We start from the raw sequence: 21,399 nt of genomic DNA, 5'->3' as shown, positions 1-21,399 counted from the left end.
GCTGGGATTATAGGTGTGCACCACAACGCCCAGCTAATTTTGTATTTTTAGTAGAGATGGGGTTTCTCCATGTTGGTCAGGCTGGTCTTGAACTCCCGACCTCAGGTGATCTGCCTGCCTCGGCCTCCCAAAGTGCTGGGATTACAGGTATGAACCACCATGCCCAGCCCTATGTCTTTATAAGAGAAAGAAGAGGGAGATTTGGACATGCAGAGACACACACCAAGAGGGGAAGGCCAGGTGAAGACAGAGGCAGAGATGGGAGTGGCACGGCCACAAGCCAAGGAATGCCAAGAGCCACCGAAAGCTGGGAAAAGAAGGAAGCATTCTCCCCTACAGCTGTCAGAGGGAGTATGGTCCTGGTGACACCTGCATTTCACACTGCTGGCCTCCAGACTTGTGAGAGAATACATTTCTGTCATTTTTAAGCCACCCAGTTTCTGATAACTTGCCAGGGGAGTTATGGGACACAGATCCATGGGTAAATACTTTGCTGCTAGCATTAACACCTGATCATGTGAGCTGTAGCTGGCAGAACGCTAAGATGACTCCTGTGACCCTCACCAGTGTGTGGGCGGGACCCAAACACATGAGACGTCACTCCTGGGATCACAGCACACTGCGTGGCAAAAGTGAGTCTGTGGGTATTTGCCAACCAACTTAGTTGACCTAAGACAAAGAAATTGACCAGAGTGGGCCAAAATGAATCTGGTGAGCCCTTAAAAGGGATGGTTCCTTTTGGCCAAAAGAGTTGAAGCTGAGAAAGACTCAGTGTGGGAGAGGCTGGGTCACCGGGGATGGAGGGGACCACGTGGAAAGGAAATATGGGGGCCTTTAGAAACTGAGAGTGTTCCCTGGCTGACAGCCAGCAATGAAAAACAGGAGTGAGGGGCAAGGGACCTCAGTTCCACAGCCACAAGGAGCTGCATTTTCCACAACCACTTGAGCCTGGCAGAGACCCTGAAACCCCAGCTGACACCCTAAGTTTCGTCTTCTAGGACCCCCAGCAAAGAAGCCAGTCCTGCAGTACTCTGACTTCTGGCCCAAGGAACTGTGAAATGGGCCACACACAGTGGCTCACGCCTGTAATCCCAGAACTTTGGGAGGCCGAGGTGAGACAATCATGAGCTTAAGAGATCGGGACCATCCTGGCCAATACGGTGAAACCCTGTCTCTACTAAAAATACAAAAATTAGCTGGGCATGGGGGTGCATGCCTGTAGTCTCAGCTACTCTGCAGGCTGAAGCGGGAGGTTGCAGTGAGCTGAGATCGTGCCACTGCATTCCAGCCTGGTGACAAAGCGAGATTCTGTCTCACAAAAAAAAAAAAAAAAAGAATTCTGAAATGATAAATGGGTGTGTGTCATTCTAATACACTTGCCTGCTCTGATAGACAGACCTCCACTCCCCAGACCAATGAAGTGACAAGTCCTGGTCACAGGTGACAGAGTCAGGCAGTCTGGGTCTCTGCACTCCTTCCTATCCCAGTTTACTTCCAATTAACCCACTCTTCTGACACACACCTACCGAGAGTAGGTGGTATGGAAATGAGTGGTAGTGGGTTCTGACGGTGGACCAGACAGGCCTTACAGCTTCTAACATTAGGCTATGGTTCTCATCTCACAAATAATTCTAAAGCTAGGAAGTGGACAGGAGTACTGTTTAAGACAAATACAGGCTAGGTGCGGTGGCTCACGCCTGTAATCCCAGCACTTTGGGAGGCCAAGGCGGGAGGATCACCTGAGGTCAGGAGTTCGAGACCAGCCTGAACAACACGGAGAAACCCTGTCTCTACTAAAAAATACAAAATTAGCTGGGCGCATGCCTGTAATCTCAGCTACTCAGGAGGCTGAGGCAGAAAAATCACTTGAACCCGGGAGGCAGAGGTCGCAGTGAGCCAAGACGCACCTTTGCACTGTAGCCTGGGGAACAAGAGCGAAACTCCATCTCAAAAAGAAAAAAAAAAAAAAAAAAGACAGTTACAGTTGGCAGAAGACGTGAACTGCAGAGAGGGAGAGCGTAGCTGAGTAGGCACAGATCTGAATGGGGTACTCAGCAGGTAAGACGCTAATCAAGAGTTCAGTACATCCCAGTGCAGCTCTGGGTACAGAATCAGAGTATTTGAAGCGCTCGCCTCTGCCTCCAGATGTTACCATCTGAAAGGTGAGTTGAATCAAATAATCAACAGTCCACATGTGGAAATGTATATTAATCGGGGCCACGATAATAAGAGCAAAGCCAGTGGAAAATAACCTTCACTCCAACTAAGAAAATGAGAGGGTTTTTCACTGTAGGAGAAAAGGTCATAATGAAAAGGGAAAGACTAGCCGGGCGCGGTGGCTCACGCCTGTAATCCCAGCACTTTGGGAGGCCGAGGCGGGTGGATCACGAGGTCGAGAGATCGAGACCATCCTGGTCAACATGGTGAAACCCCGTCTCTACTAAAAATACAAAAAATTAGCTGGGCATGGTGGCACGTGCCTGTAATCCCAGCTACTCAGGAGGCTGAGGCAGGAGAATTGCCTGAACCCAGGAGGCGGAGGTTGCGGTGAGCAGAGATCGCGCCATTGCACTCCAGCCTGGGTAACAAGAGTGAAACTCCGTCTCAAAAAAAAAAAAAAAAAAAAAAAAAGGGAAAGACTAAAATAAAAAGGAATTTATGAGGTTAGGTCAGAATCAGAAGTAGCAGGACAAACTCAAATTTTTTAGTAAACATGTATACAGATAGGTGCTGAATTATCTGTTTTCCAGCTTTATCTGCTAAGAGGACCTAGAAGCAATGACAACTCCAGTAGCAATGAACATATCTACCAACCACACCTTGGTTTTTAAACACCAGGCTCCAATAAAGGAAACCAGAACTCCTTGGAGAAGTGGCTGATTCTAAGGCTGGGGCAGGGAAGTTACGAGATGAGCATGGAATATTCTGTAGTACCAGAAATTAAGGAAACATTAAAAAAAAAAAAAAAAAGACATGGGCTTCCCAGAAGAAACGGAAGGAGACAACTAGAAGGAGCTCCTAAATTGTCAAAGCTAGAACAATTTGAGCCACAAATAATAATATTATTATTATTATTTTTGAAACAGAGTCTTGTACTGTCACCTGGGCTAGAGTGTAATGGCACAAGCTCGGCTTGCTGCAACCTCCACCTCCCGGGTTTAAACAATTTTCCTGCCTCAGCCTCCTGAATAGCTGGGATTACAGGTGCCCGCCACCATGCCCAGCTAATTTTTGGTATTTTTTTTTAGTATAGACAGGGTTTCACTATGTTGCCCAGGCCGGTCTCGAACTCCTGACCTCGTGATCCACCTGCCTTGCCAATATTATTCAATTTTAACCCATAGACTAAAATCTGGGCCGAGTGTGGTGGCCCACACCTGTAATCGTAGCACTTTGGGAGGCTGAGGCAGGCGGATCACATGAGGTCGGGAGTTCGAGACCAGCCTAACCAACATAAAGAAACCCCATCTCTACTAAAAATACAGAATTAGCCAGGCATGGTGGGGCATGACCGTAGTCCCAGCTACTAGGGAGGCTGAGGCAGGAGACTCACTTGAACCCAGGAGATGGAGGTTATAGTGAGCTGATGTCATGCCATGGGGCTCCATCCTGGGCAATAAGAGCAAAACTCCTTCTCAAAAAAATAAATTTAAATTTAAAAACTTTAAAACAATAAAATCTGATTATGAATAATCAAATGCATAAATAAATGGGAAAGCAGGGCCAGCTCTTGCTTACAAAAAATTCTAATAAACAAATGTAGAAGAGGAAAATAGAGAATCATTAGGCAAACATCACAATAATCATTGCTGCGAGCGGGGTCCACAGGTGGATGCTAAAATTCGGGGATGAAAGTACAAGGAGAAACAGGATTTGCATAGTCTCAAAGTATCTCCAGAAACTACAAAGGGAAAGAAGGATAACTTTCAGTTTATCCATTTTTTTTTTTTTTTTTTTGAGATGGAGTCTCGTTCTGTCACCCAGGCTGCAGTGCAAGGGCTCAATCTCAGCTCACTGCAACATCTGCCTCCTGGGTTCAAAAAATTCTCCTGTCTCAGCCTCCCGAATAGCTGGGATTATAGACACATGTCACCATGCCCGGCTAATTTTTGTATTTTTAGTAGACACAGGGTTTCACCATGTTGGGCAGGCTGGTCTTGAACTCCCGACCTCAGGTGACCTGCCCACTTTGGCCTCTCAAAATGCTGGGATTATAGGCATGAGCCACTGTACCCAGCCCCATTCAGTTTTTGTAAAAAACAACAACCGCAAAAAAAAAATAAAACAAACAAACAAACAAAAAACCTTTTTTCAGTGTGGAAATCAAACAGACACCAACCAAGTAACCCAGGTAAATATCACCAGTAAGAAAATACTCCAGGCCGGGTGTGGTGGCTCATGCCTGTAATCCCAACACTTTGGGAGGCTGAGGCTGGCGGATCACCTGAGGTTGGGAGTTCAAGACCAGCTGGCCAACATGGAGAAACTCCATCTCTACTAAAAATACAAAATTAGTTGGGCATGGTGGCGCATGCCTGTAATCCCAGCTACTCAGGAGGATGAGGCAGGAGAATCGCTTGGATTTGAGAGGCAGAGGTTGTGGTGAGCTGAGATTTTGTCATTGCACTCCAGCCTGGTTAACAAGAGCAAAACTCTGTCTCAAAAAAAAAAAAAAACCACCACCAGAAAAGGAAATAATCAGACAGGGCACGGCTGGCGCAGTGACTCACACTTGTAATCTCGATACTTTGGGAGGCTGAGGTGGGAGAATTGCTTGAACCCAGGAAATGGAAGTTGTAGTGAGCCAAGATCGCACCACTGCCCTCCAGCCTGGGCAGAGTGAGACCCCGTCTCAAAAAAAACAAAAACAAAACAAAACAAAACAAAACAAAAACCTGTGTCATGATGGATACTGTGAAGGGACGCAACATCACTTTATGTTCCAACATTCGAACAAGAAAAGAGGAAGAGGCTGCCACAGACTGCAGCAGACTAGGGTGAAATAACTAAACGCGGTGTGGGATCCCAGATCAGATCCTGGAAACAGCCAAAGGACACTGGTGAAAACATTGGTGACATTTAAATAAGGCCTGCAGTTAAGTTAACAGTGTTACGTGAGTGTTGATTTCCTGCTCCTGATTATATCATTATAATCTGGGGTGAGGAATATAAAGGAATTCTGCTATATTTTTGCAACTCTTCTGTACATCTAAAATTAGTTCAAAATAAAAGTACAAAATAAAAGGAAAAGGTTATGCTTAGGGAGAATTTTTTTTTTTTTTGAGATGGAGTCTTGCTCTGTCACCCAGGCTGGAGTGCAGTGGCACGATCTCAGCTAAATGCAACCTCCGACTCCCGTCTTCAAGTGATTCTCCTGCCCCAGCCTCCTGAGAAGCTGGGATTACTGGTGCCCACCACTGTTCCCAGCTAATTTTTGTATTTTCAGTAGAAACTGGATTTCACCATCTTGGCCAGGTTGGTCTCAAACTCCTAATCTCATGATCCACCCACCTGGCCTAGGGAGAAATTTTGATGTCAAGATAAGATGGGAGTAGACAGCCAATTATATCTCCCCCCACCCCCCCCCCCGCCCAAAAAAAAAACAACTGTAAGGAACTATGCCAATATGTAAGCAGAGACTGCAGCAGGATTATCGACTCCCCCTGTCCCAAATACTTTTTGCACGTTACAATATGCAAGTATCACTTCTGACCATCAGAAGAAAATACAGTTGACAAAAGACCAAACAATGGTTTGGAGGAATTCTGTGTTATATAGTTAATCACGTCCATTGGAGTTTCTGGGAGAGACTTTGAAGGGCTATGTTCAGGCCGGAAGTGGGGCTGCTCCATGCTTCTGAGGACTAAGGAAGGAGGCAGGAGGCTGGAGAAAGTGCGCTGGTGAGGGAATGAAGTTGCTCCAGATGAGAGCAGGCCAGGCCGGGCGTGGTGACTCACACCTGTAATCCCAGTACTCTGGGAGGCCGAGGTAGGCATGTCACTTGAGGTCAGGAGTTCGAGACTACCCTGGCTAACAGGTGAACCCTTGTGTCTACTAAAATCACAAAAATTAGCCAGGTGTGGTGGCCTGTGCCTGGAGTCCCAGCTACCTGGGAGACTGAGGTGGGAGAATCACTTGAGCTCAGGAGAGGGAGGTTGCAGTCAGCTAAGATCACACCACTCCACTCCAGCCTGGGTGACAGAGACCCTGTCTCACTCCGGAAAAAGAAAAAGAGCAGGCTGACAGGCTGCACCCTAAGACAGAAGGCTGCTCGTCCAGAGCAGTTAAGTCTTCCATATGGAAACAGCTCCATGTTCGAAGAGAACACTGGTACCTTAGACCCCCAAGCCGTTCAAGACTCCTGGACCCAACCTACATCTCCAGCCACCTCACTTGCTGCTCCCTCTTATCAGCCACGCCATCCCACCATTCACACACCTCTCCTTACCAGGACCCTGCTCTCTCCCCTTTCTTCCTAGCTTTCAAGACGTGACTCAGTCCCTCTCCAGGAAGCCTTCTCTGCCGGCTCCTGCCTTCCCTCCTCTGGCCTCATCAAGCACTTCTCTGTTCCACTCGCTGCAGCTTCAGGAAGGCCACAGCCTGCATCGGACTTTCCACATGTGCACAGCTGCTCACACATTTCACAAGCATCTCAGGAATGGAGATGGTACTTAGCAGCTCTCTTAGCTGACCACCACAGGACTGATCACAGCCCCCAGGTCTCCAGTCCCTCCCTGTAGCCAACAGCCCCTTACCAGGTGGCCAACCTCCCCCAACTCCCCACTCCACCACCTGCTGTCACCATTGCCGGTTCCAGTGCCAAGAGCCAGCTTTATGTGGTTCTATTTATTTAAATGGTTATGATTTATTTACATAACAACTGAAGGCTAGGCATGGTGGCTCATGCTTTTAATCCCAGCACTTTGGGAGGCCTAGGCCGGTAGATCACTTGAGGTCTGGGGTTTGAGACCAGCCTGGCCAACATGGAGAAACCCCATCTCTACTAAAAACACAAAAAATTACCTGGGCATGGTGGTGTGTGCCTGTAATTCCAGCTACTTGAGAGGTTGAGGCAGGAGAATCGCTTGAACTTGGGAGGTAGAGTGAGCTGAGATTACGCCACTGCACTCCAGCCTGGGTGACAGAGAGAGACTGTCTCAGGAAAAACAAAAAGGAAAAAACAAAAAAACCCTAAAAAAATAAATGCAGGCTGGGCGAGCAGGCTCACACCTGTAATTCCAGTACTTTGGGAGGCCGAGGTGGGTGGATCACCTGAGGTCGGGAGTTTGAGACCAGCCTGACCAACGTGGTGAAACCCTGTCTCTACTAAATCCAAAAAATTAGCTGGGTGTGGTGGTGGGAGCCTGTAATCCAGCTACTTGGGAGGCTGAGGAAGGAGAATCGCTTGAACCTGGGAGTGGAGGTCGTAGTGAGCCAAGATTGTGCCACTGCACCTCAGCCTGGGCAACCAGAATGAACGCTCTGTCTTACATAAATAAATAAATAAATAAATAAATAAATAAATAAATAAATAAATAAATAAATAAATAAAATGCAGAGGCAGGAGAATAGCTTGAATCCCGGAGGCGGAGGTTGCGGAAGCAGAGATGGCACCATCGCACTCCAGCCGGGGCAACAGTGAAACTGTCTCAAAAATAAATAAAATAAAACTAAATGCAAAGAAAAATGTGTGATTTCTTAGAAAAGTAAATTACGTGATCTAGAACAGCAATTTTGAAATTACTGTCTTTATGACACCTGGGGTCCCTGAGGTAAAAGACTATTTTTATTCTAATATTCAGACATTAAGAGCTTTTCACTCTCACTTTTCAGAAGCTACGTGAAATGTGACATGTGCTTGTGTCATGATGAGTTTCTGAGAAATTTCTACGGTAGAAGTTTAGGGTATAATATATATGTGTTCTCAGATTAGCTTGATTTGTTCTCACAACTTTTAACTGACTTCTTAACAGCAAATTTAAGTTACGCCTATTATAATCTGTTGTCTCATTATCATCCAATAAATAATTATTTTAAAATCCTGAACTTTCTAAAAATGTAAAAGCAAGGCCATTCTTTTGACTATTTTGGAAAATAGTTATTTTTCATGAAACCTATTTTTTGTGCTAACATGTAATAGCCTTATTTTTGCTTTATAAGTGAATAAATAACTATTTTTAAATTTCTCAGTTTTGATGCTGAGGCAGCAGGATCACTTGAAGCCAGGAGTTCAAGACTAGCTTTGGCAACACAGTGAGACCATGCCTCTGCAAAAAAGATTTTTTTCTCAGTTTTAATTTTTACTACACTATACAGATAGCCACATATACAAAAGGCAATGTAAGGGGTCCCAGGATCAAAAAGTTTGAGAATTACTAACTTAGAAAGACTGGTTGCAAATGGGAAATAAAAAGCTGAAATTAAACTAAGTATGTTTTACAAATATCTCTTGTCTTTGCTTTCATTTTTTAAGTAACGAAAGTGAATTAACAGATGTATGAGGTATTTAACCTTTTACCCAGGGATCCCACTTCACAGATGTATTCTACAGTCATAAGTGGGGACAGGGTGATATGCGTGTTGGTTAAGAAAGATGGTTCCCCCATACTATGGTATACTACACAGTGCTAAAAGCATTCTACGTGCTGATATGGAAAAGATCTTAATAAAGTTGCTAGGTTAAAAAAGCAAGGTGCTGAATGTTTAAAATGCTACCTTGGAGCATTTATTGAAAAGCTGGGGGAAGACAAGGTTTTGCTTTTTTTTACCGTTTTGATTTTTCAACCATGTGAATATGGAGCCTAGAAGAAAATTAAAAAAAAATTTTTTTTTTCTTTTTTTGAGATGGAGTCTCACTCGGGAGGCTAGAGTGCAATGGCACGATCTTGGCTCACTGCAACCTCCACTTCTTGGGTTCAAGCGATTCTCCTGCCTCAGCCTCCCAAGTAGCTGGGATCACAGGTGCGCACCACCACATCAGGTTAATTTTTTTTTTGTATCTTTAGTAGAGATGGGGTTTCACCATGTTGGCCAGGCTGGTCTCAAACTCCTGACCCCATGGATCCACCCTCCTCAGCCTCCCAAAGGGAAAAAAAAATTAATAAAGGAAATCAGAAATTACAGGTAATACGTTTAGTTATGATTTTTACATAGAAACCATTTCTTTTTTTTTTTTTTTTTTTTTTTTTTGAGACGGAGTTTCGCTCTTGTTACCCAGGCTGGAGTGCAATGGCACGATCTCGGCTCACCGCAACCTCCGCCTCCTGGGTTCAGGCAATTCTCCTGCCTCAGCCTCCTGAGTAGCTGGGATTACAGGCAAGCGCCACCATGCCCAGCTACTTTTTTGTGTTTTTAGTAGAGACGGGGTTTCACCATGTTGACCAGGATGGTCTCGATCGCTCGACCTCGTGATCCACCCGCCTTGGCCTCCCAAAGTGCTGGGATTACAGGCTTGAGCCACCGCGCCCGGCATAGAAACCATTTCTAAGTGTAACTAAGAGATCTAAAGACTCAGAGAAAACGCCTTGGCACTCAATCAAAGTTTTGGTGAATAAAAACACATACATAAATGATTTAAGACATGCAGTTTTTTTTTTTTTTAAGATTCCCAACTTTTATCTGATTTTTTTTTTTTTTTTTTTTTTTAACTACTAATACTGAGTGGCCTGCCTCAGAGAGTCATTAGGAACTCAGAGGTAATAAACGTAGGACAGTCACATTCTCACTCCACCAAGCCCCAGGACTCTCCGGGGCCTGCCCCTAGAGGGAGGTTAGGACGTCTAACAGCAGCCAGATCTCCAGTTGCCAAGGTGGGGAATTTGGTTTCCCACGGCTGGGCACTCTGGGCTCCCTTGGGCAGAGCAATTCTGTGGCTTGCCTGGCCTCTTCTTGTGCAGGTCAGAGGTTCCCAGCTTCTGCAACTCTGCTGCTCCCGGGCCCAAATGGGGGCCCCCTCTGAGAGGCTTAATGCCCACGTGGGACAAGACAGTGGGGCTTCGTGACCCTGTGTCCCAAGGTCTGCCCTCCTGGCCCCTAGGTGGGCATGAGGCCCTTGGCTGGTGGCAGCCGAGGAGGCGGACTCTGGACTCCTTATCTCCTGGCTTTCCACCAACCCGCCAGCCTCGAGGTCAGAGAAGTCCCACTGCAGACATCCTGTGAGTCCCAACTGGGCTGAGCAGCAGGCCCCTTCCCCACTTGCTCCCCAGCCTCCCATGTCTCCAGGGAGTCTGAAAAGAGAAAGAGACTCATCCAGAAGAAATTAACACCCCCTCCCTTAATAATCACAGGGACAAATGGTCCCTTCCTCTTCTAGTTTTTTCTTTCTTTTTTTTTTTTTTTGAGCCAGAGTGTAGCTCTTGTTGCCCAGGCTAGAGTGCAATAGTGCGATCTTGGCTCACTAAAACATCCGCCTCCCAGGTTCAAGCGATTCTCCTGCCTCAGCCTCCCAAGTAGCTGGGATTACAGGCATGCACCACCATGCCCAGCTAATTTTGTATCTTTAGTAGAGATGGGGTTTCTCCATGTTGGTCAGGTTGGTCTCAAACACCCATCCTCAGGTGATCCACCAGCCTCGGCCTCTCAAAGTGCTGGGATTATAGGCGTGAGCCACCGCGCCCGGCCCTTCTTCTAGTTTCCAAGCAAAGCCCGGAGGCGTCAACAATTTCATAATCACATTTAGGATCAAAAATAGAACCTTTCTTCCGTCTTCTCCATCAAGTCTCTTGGCCACTGGCAACCACGTGACTCGGGAACACCAATTTACCTATCTGGATCCAATTTCTTTTAATGTAACATAAAGGGATGGGACTCCAAGATCATCAAAGCCAGAACATTCTACGGTTCTGGGGCTCAACAACAAGGCCAAGTGTTACATTCGCCAGGTCAGGTGGCGGCAGGCTATTATTCTGGCACAGAAGGGAAAGGGAAGTCCTGGTTCCCAGGCACACACAATCTATCCACAGCACTACTGTGTAAACCCCACGATTCTGCAAATATTGGACATGCATTGAGGTTCCTCTTGGAATAGCGCAGGGTGTGAGCAGGTAAGGAAGGAGAAAGAAGGGAAGCAGGGTTTAAAAACAGAACCAGTCCAGTGAGTGATATGTATCCTACACACACACACACACGTGCCCACACACACAAGCACACACGCACCATGCAGGCACACACAGGCATTGCTACTCCTTCCTGGCTACCATCAGCCCAGAGAAGGGTCATTTCTTCTCTGAAGAAATCAGAGTAGCTCCCAGAACTAAAGGTGGAAAAAAATTTCTTTTTGGTAAGATTACCCAGTTGATTTGTGGGACAACCCCTGGCAGGCCACAGAAAAGCCGCCTTCCCAGAAGGGCAGGAAAACTACCTCCATTTTGCCAAGGAAGAGATGAATCAACCCTATGTCTTGTGTCACACCATTCCTACAACCCAACCCAACTAGCAGCCTCTGGGACCCCTAAATAACCCACTCCACCCCACAGAAATGATGACGATGAGAATGATGACAAGCCCTCTACTATGTTCCAGGCAAAATCACGACATCCCGCAAGCCAGTGAGAACACAGGTTAACAAATTTCTCACTGCTGAAGAGTGATGGGGCCAGGATTTGAACAGAGACCCACCTATCTCAAAAGCCCTGAATTCCTTCCCCAGGAGCACAACCATGTCTAGGAGGGCGCTGGCTCTCTGAACTCAATAGTGCAGAGCACAGAGGCCTCTCTTGTGTTGCTGTCTTGTTCTTCATCTGTGGATGCTGCTTCTCCCCAAGAGTCTGCACTGGAAGGGTGGTGGCCAGGCCGTCTACATGCACCCATCTCTGCAGAACCCAGAGACCAGGCACTGTACATCTGCGTGCTAAGTGTTCCAGAGCTCATTATATATATATATATATATATATATATATTTTTTTTTTTTTTTGAGATGGAGTCTCGCTCTGTCACCAGGCTGGACCGCAGGGGCGCAGTCTCAGTTCACTGTAACCTCTGCCTCCCAGGTTCAAGGGATTCTCCTGCCTCAGTCTCCCAAATAGCTGCGATTACACCACCCCCAGCTAATTTTTGCATTTTTTTTTTTTTGAGAAGGAGTTTCACTCTTGTTACCCAGGCTGGAGTGCAATGGCGCGATTTCAGCTCACCGCAACCTCCACATCCTGAGTTCAGGCAATTCTCCTGTCTCAGCCTTCTGAGTAGCTGGGATTACAGGCACGCACCACCATGCCCAGCTAATTTTTTGTATTTTTAGTAGAGACGGGGTTTCACCATGTTGACCAGGATGGTCTCAATCTCTTGACCTCGTGATCCACCAGCCTCGGCCTCCCAAAGTGCTGGTATTACAGGAGTGAGCCACCGCGCCCGGCCAATTTTTGCATTTTTAGTAGAGACGGGGTTTCACCATGGATGGTCTGGATCTCCTGACCTTGTGATCCGCCCGCCTCAGCCACCCAAAGTGCTGGGATTACAGGCATGAGCCACCTTGCCCAGTCGAGCCAATAGTTCTTACTCTGGTCTAAATGACAAGGATGATGCAGCTGCCCCCGCCATAGCCCTCAGGTCTGCGGGTTCCTCCAGCCTCTGCACTGGCTGGCCTGCTGTCAGTCAACACCTGGGTCTTAACTCCCCCTTAGCACTGCCCTCTCTCAAGGCCCCAGAGGCCAGATGAGTAACAAATGATAAATTAAGCAAGAACTTGCTTTTGGCCTGGCCCTTTGGGAAGAGACAGTATGCAGAGGATTGCCCTCCACTGCCTGGTGCCCTATAGTCTGACCTGCAAACCAAACCTAGGAAGAGGATTACCAGCCTATCTCCTGGCTTCCACACAGGTGATGGGAAACTCATCTCTCTGAGCCTCCACCAGGAAAAGGAACATGTGGCTTTTCATCCCAGCTGCTAAGTTAGGATTCTGGACATCCCTTCTCTTGCTTTACCAAGGATGCAAGTTCCTCTCCATATTTAGGGTTTGTGTTTCAAGAGGTAAGGATTACAGAATTACATATATACTGTGGATAAGACCTAGTTTGACTGTAGTACCCTCCCAAGGTCACAGGGCAGGTTAGGAGCAGAGCAGGGACAGAGGGCAGAGCTAACTCCCAGGCCACTCATCCGCAGGAGGGACAGCCGTGCCAATGGCCTGGGGCTCCTAGGAAAAGCCACTAAAGACATAAACCCAAACCAGGCTTGCTCCAGGAAGAAGGGTCAGGTCAAAGCTGCTCCTACCCCCATGCGTCCATTCAGGCCACAAGACAGCACTCAGTCACTGCCCAAATCGTGTCCAGAGTCCTCCGGTACAGCCGGGCCTTTTAACTGTTTAGAGAAGCCTCTCTTTGGAACCCAGGCCTAGGCATGCACCAGATCCTCAAAAGTGAACCCCCAGTCCAGAGCTGAGGAAATTTTCCCGGCTCAACTGGACCTCAGGATCAGAGATGAAACTGCGTGGATGGTGACTTTGTCCCACCTCCTCACCCACCAAGAGGGGGCAGCTTGAACCCGACCACCAAAATTGGTCACTAAGGACCAAAAATAGCCAGAAAGCCATCCTCGAGGGCAAGCCAGGTTGGAGATTCGCTCAGCCGGAAGATTTGGGATGTGTATCTTCTGGGAGGAGGTGGACTGGCGGGGGCCCGGGGACGCAGCTCTCGGAAAGCAAAGTCCAGACCCCAGCGCCCCATGGAGTCGCTCCTCAGATTGGCCACCTACTGTCTGCGATCTGCGTCCTTGTCCGCGCGGGGGCTCCGGGAGCACGGCTCAGCCTTCGGCGCGGCGACCCACGCTCTGAGCACCCTTCTGCGGCTCTCGCATCCCGCGCCCTCCAGGCGGACGGGCCGCGCCTTGACCTCTCCCCTAGCCATCGCGGCACCGTGGCCAGATGCACCCTCCACCCGGGGGTCCCGGCGTGCGCGGGTGGTGCCGGGTCCTCAGCGCAGCGCTGTCCCCGCCCCCACTCAGTGCCTCAGCTTGGGGCGCGCGGCTCCTCCGCCGCTACCCATCCCGCAGTCCCTCGCGTCCCCGCCCTCACCTGGGGCTCGGAGGCAGCCCCGGCCCTGCGCAGCCTCACCGTAAAGCCTCGGGCGGCCGATGGCGGCAGGAAGAGCAGCTCAGCTCGTTCGTCCGTGCAGACACCCGCGCCAACTCCCCTCGCCGCGTCCGGGCCCCAACACTGCGCGCATGCCCGGCTATATACCCGGCGCGTCAGCGGCCGGGCCCGCCTCCAGCCCGCCCCCGGCCCGCCCCGCTCGCCCCGGGACTGCCACGTGGGGCCGGCGCGCCGGGGACCTGGCCAGCCTGCGTCCTCCTGCGCCTCGCGGCCCTGGCTGCGATCGTCGCTCCCACCCTCCATTCTCCAGCCCGGCCGCGAGCTCTGGCCGTGACTCCCGAGGGCCCCCTCCTGCTTCCGAAAACCTCCCGGGAAGACGTGCTTCCCGGGCGCGGAAAGCTCTCACCGCCTGGCCTCCACCCCTCACCCCCTGGAGGAGAGTCCTACCCACTCGATTTGAATGTGCATTTCACCACTGCTGGTTCACCCAGAAAGCTTCTCTTCTCTCCCCAGTTCGGAAAGGTACTCTAGAAAGGGACGCGCCCTTAAACCATGTTTCTTCTGCATACTTCCACCAGCCAAAAGAATCAGAATTCCCTGGTTGAGTTCCAAATAAACCATATTATATTCACTTTTCACACTTTATGTTGCACCGCTTCCCACAGTGATCAGACGCCTAAGGAACCCCACTAACCCAAAGTTGGGAGAATTGTTCATTTGGGGGTCCCAGGAGACTCTTCAGCTGTGGGACAGTCCCATTGAGATGTATATCAGGCCTGGGAAACGCAGATTTCTTGAGAAAATAAACCAGCCATTCGACTGCCATTGTTCTGTTCTGAGGCACATCAGGACTATTTCCTCTATTAGCTGAGCCAGCTGTCACCTGAGCCTCGAGGCGCTCAGAGGAAGGGCTTTCTAGCCCAACTGTCGCTGGTTAATACTCAGTGCCGCTCCTAGCCCAGTGACTGGTGCCCAGACGGCACTAGCTGTCTCTGAAATTGCGCAGGAAGGGGGCAACATCCTACTCTCTGCAGGTCTTGCAGGGAGGACCCCCGTGATGGCGGTGCTGAGGAGGAAAGAAAGCAGACAGTCCCTGGAGCCGGTGGCAAGAAGAACTAAGCAGCTTCCTCTTCGCCAGGCCAGAGTGGGCCAGATTGTTCATGTTACTTTGGAAGAGAATAGCTGGGCCCCGATGTTTCTAAAATTCAATTATCCTCACCCTGTAATTACAGTGCTGCAGTGGTTATGGGGGCAGCGGTGATATTCCTCTCATTTATTTTCCAAGTGATTTCAAAGTAATGATACCTCTTGCAGAATTTCCCTCAGAGCCCCTTCATCTTTGTAAGAACCCTTGGTTAAAGTCGGTGCTTTCCAGACATTCTGTAATCCTTGTGGGATTCCCATCCCACTGTAGTGGGCTGCCAGAAAGAGGCCAGTCCCCATCACGCCTTTCGTTGAAGCACCGGAAAAGGAGTAAGCCCACACAGAGATAAAGTGAAATAAACATGCTTCCAACACGCAGAGCTCTGAAGGATATGAAGCCCTTATCCTACAGGAGTGTTAATCTCTTAAAACCAAAGTCGGAGAGCAATCCCATCGCTTTTCCAGGCAAGGTGTCAATACTGCCCACAGGAGAACTAGACAACCTTCAAGGAGATTGCACAGCAGAGAGGGGGCAGGACCAGACACCCCACCACGGGGCCTATCACGGAGTTCTCACTTGTTTTCAACCACACCAAAGGTTGAGCTGCCAAAGTCCACATGGGCAAACACAGCTGATAAGCTATCAGCAATCCATTAGGGAATACAGTTAATTATTAACAAAAGCTCTTCACTTCCCATATCTACCCACACAAAAAATTCTTTTAGGTATCCCCTAAATCCTTCCTGGTTGCTGGGTAGTTCTCAGTCTCTCATTCCTCCTGACAGGCTTGGAGGTGCCAGTTCTCTCTGCTCTCCACTTTAAAAAAAATTTTTGAGACAGTCTCACTCTGGAGCCCAGGCTGGAGTGCTGTGGCACAATCTCAGCTCACTGTAACCTCCGCCTCCCAGGTTCAAGTGATTCTCCTGCCTCAGCCTCCCGAGCAGCTGAGATTACAGGTGCCCACCACCCTGCCTAATTTTTTAATTTTTACTAGAGATGGCATTTCACCATGTTGGCCAGGCTTGGTCTTGAACTCCTGAGCTCAAATGATCTGCCCACCTCAGCCTCCTAAAGTGCTGGGAATATAGATGTGAGCAACCTCACCCAGACTCCGCTCTCCACTTTTTCATCTCATTATCCATTTTCACTTGTCAAAAAATTTTTTTTAACTTTTATATTCAACATGGCAGAATTTAACTTGTCCAAATTCTAACTCTCCAAAGTCACCTCTTGTCTGCAAGCTTCTAGATTCTTCTGAAGCATGTTTGAGTTACTCTTTCAAATTTTTTGACTGTAACCCACATTAAAAACATTTAACAGCCGGGCGCGGTGGCTCAAGCCTGTAATCCCAGCACTTTGGGAGGCTGAGGCGGGTGGATCACGAGGTCAAGAGATCGAGACCACCCTGGTCAACATGGTGAAACCCCGTCTCTACTAAACATACAAAACATTAGCTGGGCATGGTGGCGTGTGCCTGTAATCCCAGCTACTCAGGAGGCTGAGGCAGGAGAATTGCCTGAACCCAGGAGGCGGAGGTTGTGGTGAGCCGAGATTGCGCCATTGCACTCCAGCCTGGGTAACAAGAGCAAAACTCCATCTCAAAAAAAAAAAAAAAATTTAACACTACAACTGTAGTATAAATAACAAACAAAAATTTTACAAAATATCAATAAGATATGCAATGCAATGATATTTTGTTATAGTTCAAGTTCTTTAAAAAGTGGTAGGAAACCCACTAAGTTGACTTCATGACCATTATTAGGCTGTGAAACTCAGAATTAAAATTTTGTATGTTTTATGGTACTTAATTTTTTTCCCTTAAAATTATTTCACTTTAATCTCTAACCTTATTAGATCTTAATCTGCCTCAATTACATGAGATTTCTGTACATACCTGTATCTCCTAATGTAACATCTTGCACATAACAGAGTTTCAATAAATATTTGCTGGATGAATGAACGGGTTGGCTCAACAAAAGTTTGTTGTTGGGTAATATGTAAGGGAACTTAGCACAAAAGTCTGACATTTTCATTGCTACTGTTTCCCTTCTGACAAGACAACACAGCTACCTGCCAAAAGATACATAGACAGATTTCCCGTAGCTGAGGTGAAGAGAACAGCCTTGGGAAATAAGCCAGAGAAATCAGATTCCAGCCCTGATTGTGCAGAGTGGGCTGGGGACTCCAGCTGAAGCCCTCTGTGCGGTTTGTGGTGACAAGGTAAGCAACTTGATCAGGTGGACGGAGTGAGATCCCTCTGCACCCCAGGTCTCAGGCCGGCTGTTCTTTTTATGAAACAGAGGTTCACTCTTGCTGCCCAGGCTGGAGGACAATGGCAGGATCTTGGCTCACTGCAACCTCCACCTCCTGGGTTCAAACAATTCTCCTGCCTCAGCCTCCTGAGTAGCTGGGATTACAGGCGCACACCACAATCCCTGGCTAATTTTTGTATTTTTAGTAGAGATGGGGTTTCACCATGTTGACCAGGCTGGTCTCAAACTCCTGACCTCAGGTGATCCATCTGCCTCGGCCTCCCAAAGTGTTGGGATTACAGATGTGAGCCACTGTGTTCGGCCTTAGGCTAGCTTTTTTTACAGTCTGTCCGGAGATCGGTGATCAGATTTTCTGGTACCTTCTTGGAAAAAAATGCATTCTCTGTTTTGGCATGGCTTAACAAATTTAAGAGGATTGAAAGGAATGTGAAGGTTCCATTCAACCCAAAATCATGTCAGAGGACTCAGCTCCTTCCACTGTCAGCTGAAAGAGGCCTCAATATTCATTTCTGTTGTCATCGGATGGTTTTGACACACACAAAAAAGGCAATTAGGAAAAATACTTGGTTTAGTAAGCTGTAGAAATCTGTCCATTTTAGCTAAGTTGTCTAATTTTTTGGCAAACAACTGTTCATAGTATTCCCTTATAGCACCTTTTTTTACTTCCCTCTAAGGTTGGTAATAATGTGCCCTCTTTCATTCCTGATTTTAGTAATTTGAGTCTTTTTTCTCTGTCAGTCTAGCTAAAGGTTTGCCCATTTTGTTAATATTTTCAAAGAACCAACTTGTTTTCTTGATTTTCTCTATTTCTCTGTTCTCCATTTCATTAATTTCTTTCCTGATCTTTATTTTTAAAATATTATTTTTGTCCTCACCTGTGAATGAATGTTTAGTTGGGAATAGAATTCCAAGTTTAACAGTTCCCCATTTTTTTTTTTGAGACGGAGTCTCATCTTGCTGTTACCTAGGCTGGAGTGCAATGAGACGATCTCAGCTAACAGCAACCTCCACCTCCTGGGCTCAAGCGATTCTTCTGCTTCAGCCTCCAGAGTAGCTAGGATTACAGGAGCGCGCCACTATGCCTGGTTACTTTTTGTATTTTTAGTAGAGATGGGGTTTCACCATGTTAGCCAGGCTGGTCTTGAACTCCTGAACTCAGGTGATCTGCCCACCTCAGCCTCCCAAAGTGCTAGTATTACAGGTGTGAGCCACCACGTCCAGCCTACAGTTGCTTTTTAAAATTACTCTTCCTTTTGTCTTAAGACATCTATGGTGGTTCAGGAATAGTATGCCGCTGGTTTGATTAACTTCCTTTGTAAGCAGTCTCTTTCACTTCCAGTTGGTTTTCTTTAATTGACAAATAATAACTGTACACATTTATGGGGTACAATGTGATGTTTGGATACCTGTATACATTGCAGAAATGATCAGATCTGGGTAATTAGCCTATCATGTCAAATATATATATATACACACATATACACACACACACACACACACACACACACACACATATAATATATGCATATTCTCTTTTGCTGTGTCTTTGTCAGGCTATTCATTTTTCTAAAAAAAAAATTCCTTTGTAGTGGAAAAATTTTAAATTCTTTTCACTATTTAAAAATATACAGTATTAACTATAGTCACCTTGATGTGCAATGAAACACTAGAGCTTATTCTTCCTAACTGTAACTTTATACTCACTGACCAATGTCTCCCTTCTCCCTGCCAACCTCTCTCCACCCCCACCCAGTATCTGGTAACTCCCCTTCTACTCTACTTCTATAAGCTTGACATTTTTGATTCCACATATAAGTGAATAATATGGTATTTGTCTCTCTGTGCCGGCTTTTTTTTTTTTTTTTTTTTTTTTGAGGTGGTGTCTTGCTTTGTCGCCCAGGCTGGAGTGCAGTGGCGCAAACTTGGCTCACTGTAACCTCTGTCCCTGGGGTTCAAGTGATTCTCCTGCCTCAGCCTCCTGAGTAGCTGGGATTACAGGAACCGGCCACTATGCTCAGCGAATTTTTGTATTTTTAGAGAGATGGGGTTTCACCATGTTGGCCAGGCTGGTCTTGAACTCCTGACCTCAAGTGATCTGCCTGCCTCGGCCTCCCAAAGTGTTGGGATTACAGGCGTGAGCCACCACATCCAGCCAAGCCTGGCTTATTTCACTCAACATAATGTCTTCTTTTTTTTTGAGACAGAGTTTCACTCTTGTTACCCAGGCTGGAGTGCAATGGCGCGATCTCGGCTCACCGCAACCTCTGCCTCCTGGGTTCAGGCAATTCTCCTGTCTCAGCCTCCTGAGTAGCTGGGATTACAGGCACCCACCACCACGCCCAGCTAATTTTTATATTCTTAGTAGAGATGGGGTTTCACCACATTGGCTAGGCTGGTCTTGAACTCCCCATCTGGCAATCCACCCACCTCAGCCTCCCAAAGTACTGGGATTACAGGCATAAGCCACCGCACCCTGATCCTTTTACTATCACCAGTTTTGCCTTTTCCAGAATGTCATGTGTCATATATAGCCTTTCCAGATTGGCTTTTTCCAATTTAGTAATATACATTTCAGTTCCCCTGTGTCTTTCTATGACTTGGTAGCTCATTTCCTTTTAGGGCTGAATAATATTCCACTGTCCAGGTGGAGTTTATCCATTCACCTACTGAAGTACATCTTGGATGCTTCCAAGTTTTTGAAACGATGAATACAGCTGCTATGAATGTCCGTATGCAGGTTTTTGTGTGGAAATGAGTTTTCATCTCCTTTGGGTAAATATCAAAGAGTATGACTGCTACATCACATGATAATATTATGTATGTTGTTTTGTAATACTGTTTAGTTTTATTAAAAACTCTTCTAGGCCGGGTGCAGTGGCTCACGCCTATAATCCCAGCACTTTGGGAGGCCGAGGCGGGTGGATCACGAGGTCAAGAGATCGAGACCATCCTGGTGAAAATGGTGAAACCACATCTCTATTAAAAATACAAAAAATTAGCTGGGCATGGTGGTGCGTGCCTATAATCCCAGCTACTCAGGAGGCTGACGCAGGAGAATTGCTTGAACCCAGGAGACAGAGGTTGCGGTGAGCCGAGATCACGCCATTGCACTCCAGCCTGGGCAACAAGAGCGAAACTCTGTCTCAAACAAACAAACAAACAAACAAAAAACTCTTCTAAAGTGATGGCACCAGCTCCTGTGGCTCTGCATCCTCACCAGCATGTGGTGTTGGTGTTTTGGATTTGGCTATCCCGCCAGGTATGGAATGGGTGTCTGGTTTTGATTTGCAGTTCCCTAAGGATATATGATGTGGAGCATCTTTTCATATGCTTATTTGCCACCTGTACATCTCTAGTGACATCTGTACAGGTCTACTGCCCATTTTTTAAAAAGCTGAGGAGTTTCCTCATTAACTTTAAAGAGTTCTTTGTATATTTCGGATTAATAATCAGTGATCAGATGTGTATTCTGCAAATATTTTCTTTCTTTTTTTTTTTTTTTTTTTTTTTTTTTTTGAGACGGAGTTTCACTCTTGTTACCCAGGCTGGAGTGCAATGGCACGATCTCGGCTCACCGCAACCTCCGCCTCCTGGGTTCAGGCAATTCTCCTGCCTCAGCCTCCTGAGTAGCTGGGATTACAGGCACGCGCCACCATGCCCAGCTAATGTTTTGTATTTTTAGTAGAGACGGGGTTTCATCATGTTGACCAGGATGGTCTCGATCTCTTGACCTCATGATCCACCCGCCTCGGCCTCCCAAAGTGCTGGGATTACAGGCTTGAGCCACCGCACCCGGCCTTCTGCAAATATTTTCTTTTAGGCTGTGGTCTGTCTTCTCATGCTCTTGACTTTCCTCATTTTTTGAAAAAAGAAAACTCTAGGCAGGAAAAGTTACTAAGTAACTCAGCTAGCCAGAGAGCCAGAAAGAAAAAACAGGGTCCTCTCTAATAACCCCAAAC

At 47.2% G+C, this 21,399-nt stretch overlaps 2 protein-coding genes across 3 annotated transcripts in view; both read right to left on the bottom strand.

Moving 5' to 3' along the window:
- SLC39A14 (solute carrier family 39 member 14) overlaps positions 1-14,127 on the bottom strand; it is a 61,631-nt gene extending 47,504 nt beyond the window's left edge. Inside the window, exon 1 of one of the 2 annotated variants that reach the window (XM_074384047.1) lies at positions 14,045-14,127. The gene's annotated coding sequence lies outside the window, so the exon portion shown is untranslated. The other variant, XM_039461014.2, reaches the window with a different exon arrangement.
- Positions 1-21,399, bottom strand: part of PIWIL2 (piwi like RNA-mediated gene silencing 2) — a 131,917-nt gene that overhangs the window by 14,342 nt on the left and 96,176 nt on the right. The window lies entirely within an intron of this gene.

The sequence above is a fragment of the Saimiri boliviensis genome, chromosome 13 (assembly GCF_048565385.1).
Source record: "Saimiri boliviensis isolate mSaiBol1 chromosome 13, mSaiBol1.pri, whole genome shotgun sequence".
Taxonomy (NCBI): Eukaryota; Metazoa; Chordata; class Mammalia; order Primates; family Cebidae; genus Saimiri; species Saimiri boliviensis.
This window is presented reverse-complemented; position numbering and strand designations above follow the sequence as displayed.